General features: G+C 41.6%; 2 non-coding genes and 33 pseudogenes across 2 annotated transcripts; all 35 read left to right on the top strand.

Annotated features, from left to right (window-relative positions):
- The first annotated feature begins 9 nt into the window (after positions 1-9).
- Positions 10-128, top strand: LOC125002927 (annotated as a pseudogene).
- A 327-nt stretch (positions 129-455) lies between these two features.
- On the top strand, positions 456-566 carry LOC125002844 (annotated as a pseudogene).
- A 101-nt stretch (positions 567-667) lies between these two features.
- On the top strand, positions 668-778 carry LOC125002764 (annotated as a pseudogene).
- A 534-nt stretch (positions 779-1,312) lies between these two features.
- LOC125002108 lies at positions 1,313-1,431 on the top strand (annotated as a pseudogene).
- Positions 1,432-1,532: 101 nt separating this feature from the next.
- On the top strand, positions 1,533-1,651 carry LOC125002685 (annotated as a pseudogene).
- A 100-nt stretch (positions 1,652-1,751) lies between these two features.
- On the top strand, positions 1,752-1,860 carry LOC125001648 (annotated as a pseudogene).
- Positions 1,861-1,963: 103 nt separating this feature from the next.
- On the top strand, positions 1,964-2,082 carry LOC125002408 (annotated as a pseudogene).
- A 308-nt stretch (positions 2,083-2,390) lies between these two features.
- On the top strand, positions 2,391-2,509 carry LOC125002684 (annotated as a pseudogene).
- Positions 2,510-2,823: 314 nt separating this feature from the next.
- Positions 2,824-2,940, top strand: LOC125002887 (annotated as a pseudogene).
- A 539-nt stretch (positions 2,941-3,479) lies between these two features.
- On the top strand, positions 3,480-3,599 carry LOC125002526 (annotated as a pseudogene).
- Positions 3,600-3,699: 100 nt separating this feature from the next.
- On the top strand, positions 3,700-3,821 carry LOC125002465 (annotated as a pseudogene).
- A 101-nt stretch (positions 3,822-3,922) lies between these two features.
- On the top strand, positions 3,923-4,031 carry LOC125002772 (annotated as a pseudogene).
- Positions 4,032-4,356: 325 nt separating this feature from the next.
- LOC125002662 lies at positions 4,357-4,476 on the top strand (annotated as a pseudogene).
- Positions 4,477-5,878: 1,402 nt separating this feature from the next.
- On the top strand, positions 5,879-5,996 carry LOC125002721 (annotated as a pseudogene).
- A 3,965-nt stretch (positions 5,997-9,961) lies between these two features.
- LOC125002767 lies at positions 9,962-10,081 on the top strand (annotated as a pseudogene).
- A 101-nt stretch (positions 10,082-10,182) lies between these two features.
- On the top strand, positions 10,183-10,306 carry LOC125002320 (annotated as a pseudogene).
- A 104-nt stretch (positions 10,307-10,410) lies between these two features.
- Positions 10,411-10,519, top strand: LOC125002909 (annotated as a pseudogene).
- A 101-nt stretch (positions 10,520-10,620) lies between these two features.
- Positions 10,621-10,739, top strand: LOC125002519 (annotated as a pseudogene).
- A 102-nt stretch (positions 10,740-10,841) lies between these two features.
- Positions 10,842-10,964, top strand: LOC125002457 (annotated as a pseudogene).
- Positions 10,965-11,279: 315 nt separating this feature from the next.
- On the top strand, positions 11,280-11,401 carry LOC125002731 (annotated as a pseudogene).
- A 102-nt stretch (positions 11,402-11,503) lies between these two features.
- LOC125002043 lies at positions 11,504-11,621 on the top strand (annotated as a pseudogene).
- A 101-nt stretch (positions 11,622-11,722) lies between these two features.
- Positions 11,723-11,831, top strand: LOC125002389 (annotated as a pseudogene).
- A 101-nt stretch (positions 11,832-11,932) lies between these two features.
- On the top strand, positions 11,933-12,051 carry LOC125002347 (annotated as a pseudogene).
- Positions 12,052-12,152: 101 nt separating this feature from the next.
- Positions 12,153-12,272, top strand: LOC125002872 (annotated as a pseudogene).
- Positions 12,273-12,593: 321 nt separating this feature from the next.
- On the top strand, positions 12,594-12,711 carry LOC125002543 (annotated as a pseudogene).
- A 753-nt stretch (positions 12,712-13,464) lies between these two features.
- LOC125002898 lies at positions 13,465-13,589 on the top strand (annotated as a pseudogene).
- Positions 13,590-13,690: 101 nt separating this feature from the next.
- LOC125001456 lies at positions 13,691-13,807 on the top strand (annotated as a pseudogene).
- Positions 13,808-14,572: 765 nt separating this feature from the next.
- Positions 14,573-14,692, top strand: LOC125002836 (annotated as a pseudogene).
- Positions 14,693-14,793: 101 nt separating this feature from the next.
- LOC125002239 lies at positions 14,794-14,911 on the top strand (annotated as a pseudogene).
- Positions 14,912-15,012: 101 nt separating this feature from the next.
- Positions 15,013-15,133, top strand: LOC125002369 (annotated as a pseudogene).
- A 3,929-nt stretch (positions 15,134-19,062) lies between these two features.
- Positions 19,063-19,181, top strand: LOC125002841 (annotated as a pseudogene).
- A 313-nt stretch (positions 19,182-19,494) lies between these two features.
- On the top strand, positions 19,495-19,613 carry LOC125001699 (annotated as a pseudogene).
- Positions 19,614-19,714: 101 nt separating this feature from the next.
- Positions 19,715-19,833, top strand: LOC125003217. The gene has a single exon (XR_007112081.1). It is a non-coding gene; the product is annotated as a 5S ribosomal RNA (ribosomal RNA).
- A 1,781-nt stretch (positions 19,834-21,614) lies between these two features.
- On the top strand, positions 21,615-21,734 carry LOC125002961 (annotated as a pseudogene).
- A 562-nt stretch (positions 21,735-22,296) lies between these two features.
- Positions 22,297-22,415, top strand: LOC125001880. Its single transcript, XR_007111730.1, has one exon. It is a non-coding gene; the product is annotated as a 5S ribosomal RNA (ribosomal RNA).
- The last annotated feature ends 85 nt before the right edge of the window (positions 22,416-22,500 follow it).

Raw genomic sequence — 22,500 nt, 5'->3', positions numbered from 1 at the left:
GTCACCATTGCTTATGGCCATACCACCCAGAACAACCCCCGATCTCGTCTGATCTCGGAAGCTAAGCAGGGGTAGGGCCTGGTTAGTACTTGGCTTGGAGACCGCCTGGAATACCAGGTCTGTAAGCTTTTCATTTTCATCAGGAGACATGGAAAACATTTACATCATCAAAATACATGCAATGATCATTTTTACCCATATAAATACTGCTTTATTTTACATTTGACGTTGATTAGGGCCCTTTACCAACCCTGAACACCGCCCTGATCTTGTCTATCTCGGAAGCTATGCAGGGTCGGCCCTGGTTAGTACTTGGATGGGAAAACCGCCTGGAAATACCAGGTGCTGTAAGCTTTTCATTTTCATCAGGAGACATGGTAACATTTACATCATCAAAATACATGCAATGATCATTTTGACCACTTATATATACTGCGTTTGTGACAGTTACCATTGCTTACGGCCATACCACCCTGAACACGCCTCATCTCATCTGATCTCGGAAGCTTTGGGCCTGGTTAGTACTTGGATGGGAGACCGCCTGGGAATACCAGGTGCTGTAAGCCTTTCATTTTGATCAGGAGACATGGTAACATTTACATCATCAAAATACATGCAATGATCATTTTGACCACTTATATATACTGCGTTTGTGACAGTCACCATTGCTTACGGCCATACCAACCTGAACACGCCTCATCTCATCTGATCTCGGAAGCTTTGGGCCTGGTTAGTACTTGGATGGGAGACCGCCTGGGAATACCAGGTGCTGTAAGCTTTTCATTTTCATCAGGAGACATGGTAACATTTACATCAACAAAATACATGCAATGATGAGTTTGACCACTTATATATACTGCGTTTGTGACATTTTAACGTTTCTTACGGCCATACCACCCTAAACACGTCTGATCTCGGAAGCTATGCAGAGTCGGGCCGGGTTCGTACTTGGATGGGAGACCGCCTGGGAATACCGGGTTTGCTGTAAGCCTTTTATTTTGATCAGGAACATGGTAACATTTACATCATCAAAATACATGCAATGACATTTTGAGCACTTATATATACTGCTTTAGTGACATTTGACATTGCTTACGGCCATACTAACCTGAACACGCCCGATCTTATCTGATCTGGGAATCCAAGCAGTGTCGGGCCTGGTTAGTACTTGGCTTGGAGACCGCCGGGAATACCAGGGGGCTTTAAGCTTTCTTTTTTCATCAGGAGACATGGTAACATTTACATCATCAAAATACATGCAATGAATCATTTTTTACCACTTACATATACTGCTTTAGTTACATTTGACGTTGATTACGGCCATACCACCCTGAACACGCCTGATCTTGTCTGATCTCGGAAGCTATGCACGGTCGGGCCTGGTTAGTACTTGGATTGGAGACCGCCTGGAAATACCAGGTGCTGTAAGCTTTTCATTTTCATCAGGAGACATGGTAACATTTACATCATCAAAATACATGCAATGATCATTTTGACCACTTATTTATACTGCTTTAGTGACATTTGATATTGCTTACGGCCATACCAACCTGAACACACCCCATATCGTCTGATCTCCGAAACTAAGCACGGTCGGGCCTGGTTAGTACTTGGATGGGAGACCGCCTGGGAATACTAGTTGCTGTAAGCCTTTCATTTCATCGGGAGACATGGTAACATTTACATCATCAAAATACATGCAATGATGATTTTGACCACTTATATATACTGCGTTTCTGACAGTCACCATTGCTTACGGCCATACCACCCTGAACACGCCTGATCTCGGAAGCTAAGCAGTGTAGGGCCTGGTTAGTACTTGGATGGGAGACCGCCTGAGAATACCAGGTGCTGTAAGCCTTTCATTCTCATCAGGAGACATGGTAACATTTACATCATCAAAATATATGCAATGAAAATTTTGACCACTTATATATACTGTTTTAAAGTGACATTTGACATTGCTTACGGCCATACCAACCTGAACACGCCTGATCTCGTCTGATCTCGGAAGCTAAGCACGGTCGGGCCTGGTTATACTTGGATGGGAGACCGCCGGGGAAATACTAGGTGCTGTAAAGCCTTTCATTTTCATCGGGAGACATGGTAACATTTACATCCCCAAATACATGCAATGATGATTTTGACCACTTATATATACTGCGTTGTGACTGTTACCATTGCTTACGGCCATACCACCCTGAACACGCCTGATCTCGGAAACTAACAGTGTCGGCCCGGGTTATTTACTTGGAGGGGAGACCGCCTGGGAATACCAGGGCTGTAAGCTTTTCATTCTCATCGGGAAAAGGTAACATTTTACATCATCAAAATAAATGCAATGATGATTTTGACCACTTATATATACTGCTTTAGTGACATTTGATATTGCTTACGGCCATACCAACCTGAACACACCCCATATCGTCTGATCTCCGAAACTAAGCACGGTCGGGCCTGGTTAGTACTTGGATGGGAGACCGCCTGGGAATACTAGTTGCTGTAAGCCTTTCATTTTCATCAGGAGACATGGTAACATTTACATCATCAAAATACATGCAATGAGATTTTGACCACTTAAATATACTGCGTTTCTGACAGTCACCATTGCTTACGGCCATACCACCCGAACACGCCTGATCTCGAAGCTAACAGTGTGGGGCCGGGTTTTAGTACTTGGATGGGAGACCGCCTGAGAATACCAGGTGCTGTAACCCTTTTCCCTTTTCTCATCAGGAGACATGGTAACATTACATCATCAAAAAAATATGCAATGATGATTTTGACCACTTATATATACTGCTTTATGTGACATTTGACATTGCTTACGGCCATACCAACCTGAAACACGCCTGATCTCGTCTGATCTCGGAAGCTCAGCACGGTCGGGCCGGATAGTACTGGATGGGAGACCCCCTGGGAATACTAGGTGCGTAAGCCTTTCTTTTTCATCAGGAGACATGGTAACATTTACTTTCACCAAAATACATGCAATGATGATTTTGACCACTTATATATACTGCTTTGTGACTGTTACCATTGTTACGGCCATACCACCCTAAAACAGGGCCTGATCTCGGAAACTAAGCATGTGGGGCCCGGTTAGTACTTGGATGGGAGACCGCCTGGGAATACCAGGTGCTGTAAGCTTTTCATTCTCATCAGAGACATGTAACATTTACATCATCAAAATAAATGCAATGATGATTTTGACCACTTATATATACTGCTTTAGTGACATTTGACATTGCTTCCCGGCCCATACCAAACCTGAACACAAAGCCCGAATCCCCGTCTGATCTCGGAAGCAATGCACGGTCGGGCCGGTTAGTACTTGGATGGGAGACCGCCTGGGAATACTAGGTGCTGTAAGCCTTTCATTTTCATCAGGAGACATGGTAACATTACATCATCAAAATACATGCAATGATGATTTTTGACCACTTAATATATACTGCTTTTTGTGACAGTTACCATTGCTTAGGGCCAAAACCCACCCTGAACACGCCTGATCTCATCTGAACTCGGAAGCTAAGCACGGTCGGGCGTGGTTAGTACTTGCATTGGAGACCGCCTGGGAATACCAGGTGCTCCTAAGCTTTCATTCTCATCAGGAGACATGGTAAAATTTACATCATCAAAATACATGCAATGATCTTTTTGATCACTTAATATACTGCTTTAGTGACATTTGACGTTTCTTACGGCCATACCAACCTGAACAAGCCCGATCTTGTCTGATCTCGGAAGCTAAACATGGTCGGAGCCTGGGTTAGTACTTGGATGGGAGACCGCCTGGGAAATACCAGGTGCTGTAAGCTTTTCATTTTCATCAGGAGACATGGTAACATTTACATCATCAAAATACATGCAATGATGATTTTGACCACTTATATATACTGCGTTTGTGACTGTTACCTTTGCTTATGGCCATACCACCCTGAACACGCCTTATCTCGGAAACTAAGCAGTGTCGGGCCCGGTTAGTACTTGGATGGGAGACCGCCTTGGAATACCAGGTGCTGTAAGCTTTTAAATTCTCATCAGGAGACATGGTAACATTTACATCATCAAAATAAATGCCATGATGATTTTGACCACTCAAAATATACGCTTTAGTGACATTTGACATTGCTTACGGGCATACCAACCTGAACACGGCCCGATCTCGTCTGATCTCGGAAGCAATGAAACCGGTCGGGCCTGGTTAGTACTTGGATGGAAAACCGCCTGGGAATACTAGGTGTGTAAGCCTTTCATTTTCATCAGGAGACATGGTAACATTTACATCATAAAAATACATGCAATGATGATTTTGACCACTTATATATACTGGCGTTTGTGCCCGTTACCATTGCTTACGGCCATACCACCCTGAACCCCGCCTGATCTCATCTGAACTCGGAAGCTAAGCACGGTCGGGCGTGGTTAGTACTTGCATTGGAGACCGCCTGGGAATACCAGGTGCTCTAACTTTTCATTCTCATCGGGAGACATGGTAACATTTACATCATCAAAATACATGCAATGATCATTTTGATCACTTATATATACTGCTTTAGTGACATTTGACGTTTCTTACGGCCCCATACCAACCTGAACAAGCCCGATCTTGTCTGATCTCGGAAAGCTAAACATGGTCGGGCCTGGTTAGTACTTGGAGGGGAAAGACCGCCTGGGAATACCGGTGCTGTAAGCTTTTAAATTTTCATCGGGAAAACATGGTAACATTTACATCATCAATACATGCAATGATGTTTTTGACCACTTATATATACTGCGTTTGTGACAGTCACCATTGCTTACGTCCATAACCAATGCTGAACACTTCTGATCTCGAAAGCTAAGCAGTGTAGGGCCTGGTTAGTACTTGGATGGAGACCGCAAGGGAAAAACCAGGTGCTGTAAGCTTTTCATTCTCATCAAGAGACTGGTAACATTTACATCACAAAAACAGCAATGATCATTTTGACCACTTATATATACTGCTTTAGTGAAATTTGACGTTTTTTACGGCCCATACCAACCTCAACATTCCCGATCTCGTCTGATCTCGGAAGCAAAGCATGGTAGGGCCTGGTTAGTACTTGGATGGGAGAACCGCCTAGGAATACCCGTGCTGTAAGCTTTTCATTTTCATCGGGAGACATGGTAACATTTACATCATCAAAATACATCAATGATGATTTTGAGAAACTTATATATACTGATTTAGTGACATTTTACATTGCATTACGGCCATACCTACCTGAATACGCCTGATCTCGTCTGATCTCGGAAGCTAACACGGTCGGGAGCCTGGTTAGTAACTTGGATGGGAGACCGCCTGGGAATACTACTGCTGTAAGCCTTTCTTCTCATCAGAGACATGGTAAACATTTACATCATCAAAATACTTTGCAATGATGATTTTGACCACTTATATATACTGCGTTGTGACAGTTACCGTTGCTTACGGCCATACCAACCTGAACAATCCCGACTCGTCTGATCTCGGAAGCTAAGCACGGCCCGCCCCTGGTTAGTACTTGGATTGGAGACCGCCTGGAACACCAGTGCTGTTAAGCTTTTCTTTTTCATCAGGAGACAGGGTAACTTTTACATCATAAAAATACATGCAATGATGATTTTGACCACTTATATATATTGCTTTAGTGACAGTAACCCCCCGCTTACGGCCATACCACCTGAACACCTTGATCTCATCTGATCTCGGAAGCTAAGGGCCTGGTTAGTACTTGGATGGGAGACCCCGGGAATACCAGGTGCTGTAAGCTTTTCATTTTCATCAGGAGAAAAGGTAACATTTACATCATCAAAATACATGCAATGATGATTTTGAGCACTTATATATACTGCGTTTGTGACAGTCACCATTGCTTATGGCCATACCACCCCAGAACACGCCTGATCTCGTCTGATCTCGGAAGCTAAGCAGTGTAGGGCCTGCTAGTACTTCGATGGGAGACCGCCTGGAATACCAAGTGCTGTAAGCTTTTCATTCTCATCAGGAGACATGGTAACATTTACATCATCAAAATACATGCAATGAACATTTTTGACCACTTATATATACGCTTTATGACATTGACATTGCTTAGGGCCCATACCAACATGAACACCGCCCATCTCGTCTGATCTCGGAAACTAAGCACGGTCGGGCCTGGTTAGTACTTGGATCGGAGACCGCCTGGGAATGCTAGGTGCTGTAAGCCTTTTTTTTTCATCAGGAACATGGTAACATTTACATCATCAAAATACAGCAATGATGATTTTAAACGACTTATATATACTGGCGTTTGTGACAGTTAACGTTGCTTACGGCCATACCATCCTGAACACGCCTGAGTTTCAGTTGAAAGTCTAACAGAATCTACGGACCCACCTAGGTTTGTATAAAACAAACTTTCAATAAGATCAAAGGCAAAGATTCTATGCCATCATGATAAAAGGGAAAACATTTCATGACATCATCATAAAAGGGAAAACAATTGGGGAAACATCATCAAAGGAAGACATCCCATGACGTCATCGCCCCTGTTTCATCCATCGTTTCTTTTGTATGTGCGTGAGCATGTACGAACTACTACGGATGTAACGTTACTCCATGTGCGCGCATGTAAGTCGCACGGCGTCTGTACGTGCGCGAAAACAACACACAAGAATTAGACCAACATGCTCCCATAACTGTGTGTAAAGGTTTTGTTTAAGCCTCATCCACATTGTATAATCAATATTTTGTGTCACGTGTAGTTTAAATCATGTGCGGCTGATTCTTTATCGTATTTCCCTCTGAGGTACATAATAGTCTAGCTGGAACCTATTAACAGCGCTACTTGTGGCTTTACTACACAATGATGTAAGTAGATAGAAATTAGTTCTTTTTTGCGTTTCTTTCGGGCAATACAGCAAACCCCAACGTCTGGTGGTAGCCGACGTGTGCTGTCGAGATTTGTCATTAGAAATATTGACAAGTGGTTTCCTAACATTGCTTGTATTTTGCATCAATTTGCTGTTTGTCCACAATTTGAATTGACGCCAAAATAAAACGAGGCCAGGGGAGATGACGTGGTCGTTAGCATACGGGGAGTGGGAGCTAACTACGGGCTAAGTTAACGTGTTTAACGGCCAATTTCAATGTGTCAGAAATTTTGAAAATCTTTCCCACACTTTCTCTTCCTAGCGCACTCCTCACAAAATTTACATAGAATGTGGCCATAAAATGTTTTCCTTCATGATGTCATAGAATTCTGTCCTTTGATAAATTTCATCAAATCTTTTCCTTTGGCCATGAGGCATCGAATCTTTGCCTTTGATCTTACTGAAAGTTTTTTTAAATACAAGCCTCTGTGGATCTGTACATCTTTAGTGCTTCTCACAGTTACAAATTGACTGCAAGCAAGACAAGGAACACACTTGAATAGAGCATGGTTCATTGATTTCGTCCAAAGTTTTACAAAACATTTCCCGAATAACAATCACCCAATGGAAACCCCAAAAAAAACAGCAAAAGAGCTGAATATCTCAGTGGGGAGCACTCTGGGAAATTGCCTGAAAGTGCAATCTTTCCTCATAGAGGGCGGCTTTGAATTTGTTACCATTTTCATCAGGAGACATGGTCACATTTACATCATCAAAATACATGCAATGATCATTTTGACCACTTATATATGCTGCTTTAGTGATGTTTGACATTGCTTACGGCCATACCAACCTGAAAAACGCCCAGGTCCTGAAAGCCTTTCATTTTCATCAGGGGACACAGGAACATTTCCATCATCATAATACATGCAATATTGATTTGACCACTTATATGTACCCGTTTTTTGTGACTGACACCATACCACCTCGTAAGACGCCCGTGTTGCTTGTCTCGTTTGGGCTTTCAGTTTGAAAGTCTAACGAATCTACGGACCCACCTAGGTTTGTAATAAAACAAACTTTCAATAAGATCAAAGGCAAAGATTCTATGCCATCATGATCAAAGGAAAACATTTCATAACATCATCATCAAAGGAAAACAATTGAGGACATCATCAAAGGAAGACATCCCATGACGTCATCGCCTGTTTTTCATCCATCGTTTCTTTTGTAGGGTGCTGAGCATGCCGGAACTACGTACGGATGTAACGTTACTACCATGTGAGCGCATGTAGTCGCATTGCGTCGTAGGTGCGCGAAAACAATATACAAAAATTAGACCAACATGCTCCCATAACTGTGTGTAAAGGTTTTTTAAGCCTCATCCACATTGTATAATCAATATGTTTGTGGTTTACGTGTAGTTTAATTATGTGCGGCTGATTCTTTATCGTATTTCCCTCTGAGGTACATAATGGTCTAGCTGGGAAACCTATTAACAGCGCTACTTGTGGCTTTACAAAACAATGATGTAAGTATTATGTAAATTAGTTCTGTTTTTGCGTTTCTTTCGGCAATACAGCAAACCCCAACGTCTGAGGGTAGCCGACGTGTGCTGTCGAGATTTGTCATTGAAACATTGACAAGTGTTTTGGTAACATTGCTTGTATTTTGCATCAGTTTGCTGTTATCCCCCAATTTTAACTGACCCAAAATAAAAAAGAAGCCAGTGGGGATAACGTGGTCGTTTGCATACGGTGGAGTGGGGGGCTAACTACGGGGCTAAGTTAACGTGCTAACGGCCATTTCAATGTGTCCCGAATGTGTCTGTATGTATGTAGTATTTTATTTTTATTTAACCTTTGTTTACCTATGCAAGCAATTAAAACAGGTTTTAACCGGGTATAGTTGTGTTGTCATTTTTATTGCTGTAAGTTTTTTTGTTTGTCTTGGAACAGGGGTAACCGGTTTAGCACTTGTGATGCTGCGAACTGGTACAGCGTTAAATAGTTGTACAACTACAACTATAGCCGAAGAGTCAACCTTAACATATTTGAGTTTTATGCTCTAATGCTGGACTTTTTATGAGACATGTAAAAAGAGTGATCTATGAAAATAAAAAAGACCCCAGTTAGTTGTCATTAAAATGTACTGAATGACTTGAATCTTGAATTAGAGATAAGGCAGGACCATTTTACGTTATTCCCCGTGGAGAAATGAAGGTTTTACAGACAATGGGAAAATGATAAAACAAACCAAAACCAAAGGGGAGAAAAATATATAAAAGTAGATATGTTAAAGATACAAAAAAAATTACATCTACTACTATTTATTACTAATACTGATACAGTTGGGAGAAGAGTGGTAGTGGTGATTTTGGTTGTTCATGCCAAAATCTGACGACATAATTTATCATATCATGTACCATCGGACGGCAGTGGTTATAGATCTCACTATGTGACACTCAAGATTGAAAGGTGTTAATGAAAACTTTGATCGAGGAACCTAAATGAAAACACAACCAGAGTGAGAGAAAAGAAAATGATCACAGAAAACAAAGAATTTTGGAAAATTTTTCCCACACTCTCTCTTCCTACGCACTCCTCACAAAATTTTACATAGAATGTGCCCCTAGAATGTTTTCCTTCATGATGTCATAGAATTCTGTCCTTTCATCAAATCTTTTCCTTTGGCCATGATGGCATAGAATCTTTGCCTTTGATCTTACTGAAGTTTGTTTTATACAAGCCTCTGTGGATCTGTACATTCTTTAGTGCTTCTCAGAGTTACAAATTGACTGCAAGCAAGACAAGGGAACACACTTCAATAAAGCATGGTTCATTGATTTTTTGTCCAAAGTTTTACAAAACATTTCCCGAATAACAAGCATCAATGGCAACCAACAAAACAGCAAAAGAGCTGAATATGTCAGAGGGAGCACTCTGGGAAATTGCCTGAAAGTGCAATCTTTCCCCAGAGAGGGCGGCTTTGAAATTTTTTACCATTTTCATCAGGGGACATGGTAACATTTACATCACAAAATACATGAAATGATCATTTTGATCACTTATATATGGCTGCTTTTGTGATGTTTGACATTACTTACGGCCCTACCAACCTGAACACCGCCCGAACCTCGTCTGATCTCGGAAGCTAAGCACGGTCGGGCCTGGTTGGTACTTGGATGGGAGACCGCCTGGGAATACCAGTGCTGTAAGCTTTTCATTTTCATCAGGAGACATGGTAACATTTACATCATCAAAATACATGCAATGATCATTTTGACCACTTATATATACTTCTTTAGTGACATTTGACATTGCTTACGGCCATACCAACCTGAACACACGCCCGATCTCGTCTGAAACTCGAAAGCTAAGCAAGTGTTGGGCCTGGTTTTGTACTTGGATGGGGGACCGCCTGGGAATACAAGTCGCTGTAAGCCTTTCATTTTCATCAGGGGACATGGTAACATTTTTCATCATCAAAATACATGCAATCATGATTTGACCACTTATATATACTACGGGGTTTGTGACAGTTAAAGTTGCTTACGCCATACCACCCTGAACAAGCCTGATCTCGGAAGCTAAGCATGGTCGGGCCTGGTTAGTACTTGGATGGGAGACCCCCCTGGGAATACCAGGTGCTGTAAGCTTTTCATTTTCATCAGGAGACATGGTAACATTTTTCATCATCAAAATACATGAAAGATGATTTTGAGCACTTATATATGCTGCGTTTGTGACAGTTACCATGGCTTACGGCCATACCAACCTGAACAAACCCGATCTCGTCTGATCTCGGAAGCTAAGCATGGACGGTCCTGGTTAGTACTTGGATGGGAGACTGCCTGGATATACCAGGTGCAGTCAGCTTTTCATTTTCATCAGGAGACATGGTAACATTTACATCATCAAAATACATGCAATGATCATTTTGACCACTTATATATACTGCGTTTGTGACAGTTAAAAGTTGCTTACGGCCATACCACACTGAACACAAGCCCGATCTCGTCTGATCTCGGAAGCGAAGCATGGGCGGGGCCCGATTAGTACTTGGATGGGAGACCGCCTGGGAATACCAGGTGCTGGGAAGCTTTTATTCTCATCAGGAGACATGGTAACATTTTCCTCATCAAATTACATCCCAAAGATCATTTTTATCACTTATAAATACTGCTTTGTTACAGTTACCATTGCTTACGGTCATACCACCCTGAACCCCGCGTGATCTCATCTGCTCTCGGAAAACTAAGGGCCTGGTTAGTACTTGGAAAGGGAAACCGCCAGGGGAAAATCAGGTGCTGTAGCTTTTCATTCCATCAAGAGACATGGTAACATTTACATCATCAAAATACATGCAATGATGAAATTTTTATCCTTATATATACTGCTTTAGTGACATTTGACATTGCTTACGGCCATACCAACCCCGAACAAGCCCGATCTCGTCTGATCTCGGGAGCGAAGCATGGGGCGGGCCTGGTTAGTACTTGGATGGCAGACCGCCTGGGAATACTAGATTGCTGTAAGCCTTTCATTTTTATCAGGGGACATGGTAACATTTACATGATCAAAATACATTGCAATGATGATTTTGACCACTTATATATTCTGCGTTTGTGACAGTTTCCATTGATTACGGCCATACCACCCTGAACACGCCTGATCTCGTCTGATCCGAAGCTAAACAGTGTAGGGCCTGGTTTTGTACTTGGATGGGAGACCGCCTGGGAATACCAGGTGCTGTAAGCTTTTCATTCTCATCAGGAGACATGGTAACATTTACATCATCAAAATACATGCAATGATCATTTTGATCACTTATATATACTGCTTTAGTGACATTTGACATTGCTTACGGCCATACCAACCTGAACACGTCTGATCTCGGTAGCTAAGCGCGGTCGGGCCTGGTTAGTACTTGGATGGGAGACCGCCTGGGAATACCAGGTGCTGTAAGCTTTTCATTCTCATCAGGAGACATGGTAACATTTACATCATCAAAATACATGCAATGATGATTTTGACCACTTATATATACTGCGTTTGTGACAGTTAACGTTACTTACGGCCATACCACCCTGAAAACGCCTGATCTCATTTGATCTCAGAAGTTAAGCAGTGTCGTGCCCGGTTAGTACTTGGATGGGAGACCGCCTGTAAATACTAGATGCTGATAGCCTTTCATTATCATCAAGAGACATGGTAACATTTACATCATCAAAATACATGCAATGATGATTTTGACCACTTATATATACTACGTTTGTGACAGTCACCATTGCTTACGGCCATACCATCCTGAACACGCCTGATCTTGTCTGATCTCGGAAGCAAAAAAGTGGGAGGGCCTGGGTTAGTACTTGGATGGGAGACCCCCTGGAATACCCGGTGCTGTAAGCTTTTCATTTTCATCAGGAACATGGTAACATTTACATCATCAAAATACATGCAATGATCATTTGACCCCTTAAATATAATGCTTTAGTACATTTGACATTTCTTAACGCCATAACCAACCTGAGCACCGCCCGATTCGTCTGATCTCGGAAGCTAAGCACGGTTGGGCCTGGTTAGTACTTGGATGGGAGACCGAATGGGGAAAACCAGGGGCTGTAAGCCTTTTCTTTTTCATCAGGAGACATGGTAACATTTACATCATCAAAATACATGCAATGATGATTTGACCACTTATATATATATGCGTTGTGACAGTTAAACGTTGCTTACGGCCATACCACCCTGAAAACGCCTGATCTCGTCTGAAACTCGGAACTAAGCAAAGGTCGGGCCTGGTTAGTACTTGGATGGAACCGCCTGGGAATACCAGGTGCTGTAAGCTTTTCTTTTTCATCAGGAGACATGGTAACATTTACATCATCAAAATACATGCAATGATCCTTTTGATCACTTATTTATACTGCTTTAGTGACATTTGACGTTCTTTAAAGGCCATACCAACCTGAACAACCCGATCCCCGTCTGATCTCAGAAGCTCAGCATGGTCGGGCCTGGTTAGTACTTGGATGGGAGACCGCCTGGAATACCAGGTGCTGTAAGCTTTTCATTTTCATCAGGAGACATGGTAACATTTACATCATCAAAATACATGCAATGATGATTTTGACCACTTATATATACTGCGTATGTGACGTTTAACGTTGCATACGGCCAAAACCACCTTGAACAACGCCTGATCTCGGAAGCTAAGCATGTAGGGCCTGGTTAGTACTTGGATGGGAGACCGCCTGGGAATACCCGGGGCTGTAAGCTTTTCATTTTCATCAGGAGACATGGTAACATTTACATCATCAAAATACATGCAATGATAATTTTGACCACTTATATATAGTGCTTTAGTGACATTTGACATTGTTACGGCCATAAACCAACCGAAAACCACAGCCCGATCTCGTCTGATCTCGAAGCGAAGCATGGTCGGCCTGTTTTGTACTTAGATGGGAGACCGCCTGGGAATACCAGGTGCTGTAAGCTTTTCATTCTCAATCAGGAGACATGGTAACATTTTCATCATCAAAATACATGCAATGATGATTTTGACCACTATATATACGCGTTTGTGAGAGTTAACGTTGCTTACGGCCATAAACCACACTGAAACACGCCTGATCTCATTTGATCTCCGAAGTTAAGCAGTGTCGGGCCTGGTTAGTAAATTGGATGGGAGACCGCCTTGGGGAAAACCAGGTGCTGTACGCTTTTCATTTTCATCAGGAGACATGGTAACATTTACATCATCAAAATACATGCAATGATGATTTTGACCACTTATATATACTGCGTTTGTGACAGTTACCATTGCTTTCGGCCATACCACCCTGAACACGCCGATCTCGTCGATCTCGGAAGCTAAGCAGTGTAGGGCCTGGTTAGTACTTGGATGGGAGACCGCCTGGGAATACCAGGTGCTGTAAGCTTTTCATTCTCATCAGAGACAGGTAACATTTACATCATCAAAATACATGCAATGACGATTTGAAACCAGTTATATATACTGCTTTGTGACAGTTAACGTTGCTTACGGCCATACCACCCTGAAAACGCCTTATCTCATTTGATCTGCCAAGTTAAGCATGTCGGGCCCGGGTTTGTACTTGGATGGGAGACCGCCTGTATATACTAGATGCTGTAAGCCTTTCAATTTCATCAGGAGACTGGAACATTTACATCATAAAAATACATGCAATGATGATTTTGACCACTTATATAAAACTGCGTTTGTGACAGTCACCATTGCTTACGGCCAAAAACATCCTGAACACCGCCTGATCTCGTCTGATCTCGGAAGCTAAACAGTGTAGGGCCTGGTTAGTAAATTGGATGGGAGACCGCCTGGGGAAAACCAGGTGCTGTAAGCTTTTCATTCTCATCAGGAGACATGGTAACATTTACATCATCAAAATACATGCAATGATGGGTTTTGAAACCCCTTATATATCTATTTTAGTAACGTTTGACATTGCTTACGGCCATACCAACCTGAGCACGAGCCCGATCTCGTCTGATCTCGGGAAAATAACACGGTCGGCCCCGGTTAGTACTTGGGTGGAGACCGCCTGGGGAAAACCAGGTGCTGTAAGCTTTTCTTTTTCATCAGGAGACATGGTAACATTTACATCATCAAAATACATGCAATGATGATTTTGACCACTTATATATACTGCTTTGTGACAGTTAACGTTGCATACGGCCATACCACCCGAACACGCCTCATCTCGTCTGATCTCGGGAAACTAAGCAGTGTAGGGCCTGGTTAGTACTTGGATGGGAGACCCGCCTGGGAATACCAGGTGCTGTAAGCTTTTCATTTTCATCAGGAGACATGGTAACATTTACATCATCAAAATACATGCAATGATCCTTTTGATCACTTACTTATACTGCTTTAGTGACATTTGACATTCCTTACGGCCATACCAACCTGAACAAGCCCGATCTCGTCTGATCTCGGAAGCTCAGCATGGTCGGGCCTGTTAGTACTTGGATGGGAGACCGCCTGGGAATACTAGGTGCTGTAAGCTTTTCATTCTCATCAGGAGACATGGTAACACTTACATCATCAAAATACATGCAATGATGATTTTGACCACTTATATATACTGCGTTTGTGACAGTTAACGTTGCTTACGGCCATACCACCCTGAAACACACCTGATCTAGTTTTATCTCGGAAGCCAAGCAGTGTCGGGGCCCGGTTAGTACTTGGGTGGGAGACCGCCTGGGAGTACCAGGTGCTGTAAGCTTTTTTCATTTTCATCAGGAGACATGGTAACATTTACATCACAAAATACATGCAATGATCATTTTGACCACTTAAATATACTGCGTTTGTGACAGTTAACGTCGCTTACGACCATACCACCATGAACACCGTCTGATCCCCGTCTGATCTCGGAAGCTAAGTATTGTAGGCCTGGTTAGTACTTTTGGGTGTGGAGACCCCCCTGGGAATACCAGGGGCTGTAAGCTTTTCATTTTCATCAGGAGACATGGTAACATTACATCATCAAAATACATGCAATGATCATTTTGACCACTTATTTATACTGCTTTATTGATGTTTTACATTGCTTACGGCCATACAAACCTGAACACGCCCTGGTCCTGTAAGCCTTCATTTTCATCGGGGACCACAGGGAAAATTTCCATCATCATAATACATGCAAAATTGATTTTGACCACTTTTATGTACCAGCTTTTTGTGACTGACACCATACCAAAAACTCGTAAACGCCCGTGTTTGCTTGTCCTCGCTTGCTTTCAGTTTGAAAGTCTAACAGAATCTACGGACCTACCTAGGTTTGTATAAAACAAACTTTCAATAAGATCAATGGCAATGATTCATGCCATCATGATCAAAGGAAAACATTTCATGACATCATCATCAAAGGGAAAAAAATTGAGACATCATCAAAGGAAGACATCCCATGACGTCAACCGCCCTGTTTCATCCATCGTTTCTTTTGTATGTGCGTGAGCATGCACGGAACTACGTATGGATGTAACGTTACTCCATGTGCGCCCCATGTAGTCCGCACGTGCGTCTGTACGTGCGCGAAAACAACACACAAGAATTAGACCAACATGCTCCCATAACTGTGTGTTTAAAAGGTTTGTTTAAGCCTCATCCACATTGTATAATCAATATTTTGGTCACGTGTAGTTTAATCATGTCGGCTGATTCTTTAAACGTATTTCCTTCTGAGGGCATAATGGTCTAGCTGGAACCTATTAACAGCGCTACTTGTGGCTTTAAATACACAATGATTAAGTATTATGTAAATTATTCTTTTTTGCGTTTCTTTCGGGCAATACAGCAAACTCCAACGTCTGAGGTGTTAGCCGACGTGTGCTGTCGAGATTTGTCATTAGAAATATTGACAATGGTTTCCTAACATTGCTTGTATTTTGCATCAAAATTTTTCTGTTTTTCCACAATTTTAACTGACGCCGAAATAAAACGAGGCCAGTGGAGATAACGTGGGCGTTAGCATACGGTGGAGGGGAGCTAACTAAAGGGCTAAGTTAACGTGCTAACGGCCAATTTCAATGTGTCAGAATGTGTCTGTATGGATGTTAGTATTTTATTTTTATTTAAAAACCCTTTTTTTACCTAGGCAAGCAATTAAGAACATTTTACCGGATGTAGTTGTGTTGTCATTTTTATTGCTGTAAGTTTTCTGTTTTGTCTTGGAAACAGGGGTAACCGGTTTAGCAAAGTTGTGATGCTGCGAACTGGTACAGCGTTAAATAGTTTTTACAACTACAACTATAGCCGAAGAGTCAACCTTAACAATTTGAGTGTTTATGCTCTAATGCTGGACTTTTTATGAGACAGTATAAAAGAGTGATCTATGAAAATAAAAAAGACCCCAGTTAGTTTCATTAGATGTACTGAATCACTTGAATCTTGAAATTTGAGATAAGGGAGGACCCATTTTACGTATTCCCCGTGGAGAAAAAGGGAAAGGGTTTTTCAGACAATGAAAAATGATAAAAACAAACCAAAACCAAAGGAGAGAAACTATATAAAATAAATATGTTAAAGGGACAAAAATAATTACATTTATTAATAATACTGATACAGTTGGTAGAAAAGTGGTAGTGGTGATTTTGGTTGCTCATGCCAAAATCTGACAACATATATTATCATATCAATAGTACCATCGGACGGCAGTGTTATAGATCTCACTATGTGACACTCAAGATTGAAAGGTGTTAATGAAAACTTTGATCGAGGAACCTAAATGAAAACACAACCAGAGTGAGAAAAAAGAAAATTATCACAGAAAACAGAAGAAATTTGGAAAATCTTTCCCACACTCTCTTCCTAGCGCACTCCTCACAAAATTTACATAGAATGTGCCATAGAATGTTTTCCTTCATGATGTCATAGAATTCTGTCCTTTCATCAAATCTTTTCCTTTGGCCATGATGGCATAGAATCTTTGCCTTTGATCTTACTGAAAGTTTGTTTTATACAAGCCTCTGTGGATCTGTACATTCTTTAGTGCTTCTCAGAGTTACAAATTGACTGCAAGCAAGACAAGGAACACACTTGAATAGAGCATGGTTCATTGATTTTCGTCCAAAGTTTTACAAAACATTTCCCGAATAACAAGCATCAATGGCAACCAACAAAACAGCAAAAGAGCTGAATATCTCAGGAGGGAGCACTCTGGGAAATTGCATGAAAGTGCAATCTTTAATCAGAGAGGGCGGCTTTGAATTTGTTACCATTTTCATCAGGAGACATGGTAACATTTACATCATCAAAATACATGCAATGATCATTTTGACCACTTATATATACTGCTTTAGTGATGTTTGACATTGCTTACGGCCATACCAACCTGAACACGCCCAGGTCCTGTAAGCCTTTCATTTTCATCAGGGGACACAGGAACATTTCCATCATCATAATACATGCAATATTGATTTTGACCACTTATATGTACCGCTTTTGTGACTGACACCATACCACCTCGTAAGACGCCCGTGTTTGCTTGTCTCGCTTGCTTTCAGTTTGAAAGTCTAACAGAATCTACGGACCCACCTAGGTTTGTATAAAACAAACTTTCAATAAGATCAAAGGCAATGATTCTATGCCATCATGATCAAAGGAAAACATTTCATGACATCATCATCAAAGGAAAACAATTGAGGACATCATCAAAGGAAGACATCCCATGACGTCATCGCCCTGTTTCATCCATCGTTTCTTTTGTATGTGCGTGAGCATGCACGGAACTACGTATGGATGTAACGTTACTCCATGTGCGCGCATGTAGTCGCACGTGCGTCTGTACGTGCGCGAAAACAACACACAAGAATTAGACCAACATGCTCCCATAACTGTGTGTAAAGGTTTGTTTAAGCCTCATCCACATTGTATAATCAATATGTTTGTGTCACGTGTAGTTTAATCATGTGCGGCTGATTCTTTATCGTATTTCCTTCTGAGGTACATAATGGTCTAGCTGGAACCTATTAACAGCGCTACTTGTGGCTTTACTACACAATGATGTAAGTATTATGTAAATGATTTCTTTTTTGCGTTTCTTTCGGGCAATACAGCAAACCCCAACGTCTGAGGTGGTAGCCGACGTGTGCTGTCGAGATTTGTCATTAGAAATATTGACAAGTGGTTTCCTAACATTGCTTGTATTTTGCATCAATTTGCTGTTGTCCACAATTTGAACTGACGCCGAAATAAAACGAGGCCAGTGGAGATAACGTGGTCGTTAGCATACGGTGGAGTGGGGAGCTAACTACGGGGCTAAGTTAACGTGCTAACGGCCAATTTCAATGTGTCAGAATGTGTCTGTATGTATGTTAGTATTTTATTTTTATTTAACCTTTGTTTACCTAGGCAAGCAATTAAGAACAGTTTTACCGGCTGTAGTTGTGTTGTCATTTTTATTGCTGTAAGTTTTCTGTTTGTCTTGGAACAGGCTAACCGGTTTAGCACGTTGTGATGCTGCCAACTGGTACAGCGTTAAATAGTTGTACAACTACAACTATAGCCGAAGAGTCAACCTTAACATATTTGAGTGTTTATGCTCTAATGCTGGACTTTTTATGAGACATGTATAAAAGAGTGATCTATGAAAATAAAAAAGACCCCAGTTAGTTGTCATTAGATGTACTGAATCACTTGACTGACAAAATTGCTTAAGGGCATACCACACTGAACACACCCAGTGTCATCTGATCTCGGAAGTTTAGCAGGGTCGGGCGTGGTTAGTACTTTAATGGGAGACCGCCTGGGAATACTAGGTGCTGTAAGCCTTTCATTTTCATCAGGAGACATGGTAACATTTACATCATCAAAATACATGCAATGATCATTTTGACCACTTATATATACTGCGTTTGTGACAATTACCATTGCTTACGGTCATACCACCCTGAACACGTCTGATCTCATCTGCTCTCGGAAGCTAAGGGCCTGGTTAGTACTTGGATGGGAAACCGCCTGGGAATATCAGGTGCTGTAAGCTTTTCATTCTCATCAGGAGACATGGTAACATTTACATCATCAAAATACATGCAATGATGATTTTGACCACTTATATATACTGCGTTTGTGACAGTTACCATTGCTTACGGCCAAACCACCCTGAACACGGCTGTTCTCGTCTGATCTCGGAAGCTAAGCAGTGTAGGGCCTGGTTAGTTCTTGGATGGGAGACCGCCTGGGAATACCAGGTGCTGTAAGCTTTTCATTCTCATCAGGAGACATGGTAACATTTACATAATCAAAATACATGCAATGATCATTTTGACCACTTATATATACTGCTTTAGTGACATTTGACATTGCTTACGGCCATACCAACCTGAACACGCCCGATCTCGTCTGATCTCGGAAGCTAAGCACGGTCGGGCCTGGTTAGTACTTGGATGGGAGACCGCCTGGGAATACCAGGTGCTGTAAGCTTTTCATTCTCATCAGGAGACATGGTAACATTTCCATCATCATAATACATGCAATATTGATTTTGACCACTTATATGTACCGCTTTTGTGACAGACACCATACCACCTCGTAAGACGCCCGTGTTTGCTTGTCTCGCTTGCTTTCAGTTTGAAAGTCTAACAGAATCTACGGACCCACCTAGGTTTGTATAAAACAAACTTTCAATAAGATCAAAGGCAAAGATTCTATGCCATCATGATCAAAGGAAAACATTTCATGACATCATCATCAAAGGAAAACAATTGAGGACATCATCAAAGGAAGACATCCCATGACGTCATCGCCCTGTTTCATCCATCGTTTCTTTTGTATGTGCGTGAGCATGCACGGAACTACGTATGGATGTAACGTTACTCCATGTGCGCGCATGTAGTCGCACGTGCGTCTGTACGTGCGCGAAAACAACACACAAGAATTAGGTAAACTTTCTCCCATAACTGTGTGTAAAGGTTTGTTTAAGCCTCATCCACATTGTATAATCAATATGTTTGTGTCACGTGTAGTTTAATCATGTGCGGCTGATTCTTTATCGTATTTCCGTCTGAGGTACATAATGGTGTAGCTGGAACCTATTAACAGCGCTACTTGTGGCTTTACTACACAATGATGTAAGTATTATGTAAATTAGTTCTGTTTTTGCATTTCTTTCGGGCAATACAGCAAAAACCAACGTCTGAGGTGGTAGCCCGTTGTGATGCAACTGTACAACTATTTAACGCTGTACCAGTTCGCAACTGGTACAGCGTTAAATAGTTGTACAACTACAACTATAGTCGAAGAGCCACCCTTCTTATTTAAGTGTTTATGCTCTAATGCTGGACTTTTTATGAGACATGTATAAAAGAGTGATCTATGAAAATAAAAAAGACCCCACTTAGTTGTCATTAGATGTACTGAATCACTTGAATCTTGAATTAGAGATAAGGCAGGACTATTTTACGTTATTCCCCGTGGAGAAATGAAGGTTTTACAGACCATGCAAAATGATAAAACAAACCAAAACCAAAGGAGAGAAACTATATAAAAGTAAATATGTTAAAGGTACAAAAATAATTACATCTACTACTATTTTTCACTAATACTGATACAGTTGGTAGAAGAGTGGTAGTGGTGATTTTGGTTGCTCATGCCAAAATCTGACGACATATATTATCATATCAATAGTACCATTGGACGGCAGTGTTATAGATCTCACTATGTGACACTCAAGATTGAAAGGTGTTAATGAAAACTTTGATCGAGGAACCTCAATGAAAACACAACCAGAGTGAGAGAAAAGAAAATGATCACAGAAAACAGAAGAAATTTGGAAAATCTTTCCCACACTCTCTCTTCCTATCGCACTCCTCACAAAATTTACATAGAATGTGCCATAGAATGTTTTCCTTCATGATGTCATAGAATTCTGTCCTTTCATCAAATCTTTTCCTTTGGCCATGATGGCATAGAATCTTTGCCTTTGATCTTACTTAAAGTTTGTTTTATACAAGCCTCTGTGGATCTGTACATTCTTTAGTGCTTCTCAGAGTTACAAATTGACTGCAAGCAAGACAAGGAACACACTTGAATAGAGCATGGTTCATTGATTTTCGTCCAAAGTTTTACAAAACATTTCCCGAATAACAAGCATCAATGGCAACCAACAAAACAGCAAAAGAGCTAAATATCTCAGTAGGGAGCACTCTGGGAAATTGCCTGAAAGTGCAATCTTTCCTCAGACTGCGTTTGTGACAGTTAACGTTGCTTACGGCCATACCACCCTGAACACGCCTGATCTCGTTTGATCACGGAAGCCAAGCAGTGTCGGGCCTGGTTAGTACTTGGATGGGAGACCGCCTGGGAATACCAGGAAAATACCAGGAGCATGGTTCATTGATTTTCGTCCAAAGTTTTACAAAACATTTCCCGAATAACAAGCATCAATGGCAACCAACAAAACAGCAAAAGAGCTCAATATCTCAGTAGGGAGCACTCTGGGAAAATGCCTGAAAGTGCAATCTTTCCTCAGAGAGGGCGGCATTGAATTTGTTACCAAATGCTGCAAAAACCAACGAAAAAGTCAGCGTCAAAGTCAACAAGAGCCGTCCGGCAATTTTCAGACAGGCAAAAGTTTAAATTGATATGCTGAAATTGACATGCTGAAACAGCTGCGATGTCCGCCTAGGTGATGATGATTGGCTAAGGTGCAGTAGGCCTTTCACGATAAGCCAATCTCAGGCAGTGTTCAGTTTAAACACAAATCACACCCAAACCCTGGTTGTACCGGGTCGCCTTGTTTTTCTCTCTGATTAATATCTATCTGTTACATTCTGACTCTACTTCCTGGCAGACTGTATCATTGTAGAAGCTTCAGCTCAAAAACAAAAATACATGCAATGATGATTTTGACCACTTATATATACTGCGTTTGTGAAAGTTAACGTTGCTTACGGCCATACCACCCTGAACACGCCTGATCTCGTTTGATCTCGGAAGCCAAGCAGTGTCGGGCCTGGTTAGTACTTGGATGGGAGACCGCCTGGGAATACCAGGTGCTGTAAGCTTTTCATTTTCATCAGGATACATGGTAACATTTACACCATCAAAATACATGAAATGATCATTTTGACCACTTATATATGCTGCTTT

The sequence above is a fragment of the Mugil cephalus genome, chromosome 23 (assembly GCF_022458985.1).
Source record: "Mugil cephalus isolate CIBA_MC_2020 chromosome 23, CIBA_Mcephalus_1.1, whole genome shotgun sequence".
Classification (NCBI taxonomy): Eukaryota; Metazoa; Chordata; class Actinopteri; order Mugiliformes; family Mugilidae; genus Mugil; species Mugil cephalus.
Note: the sequence above shows the minus strand (reverse complement) of the source record. Positions and strands in the feature narration are given on the sequence as shown.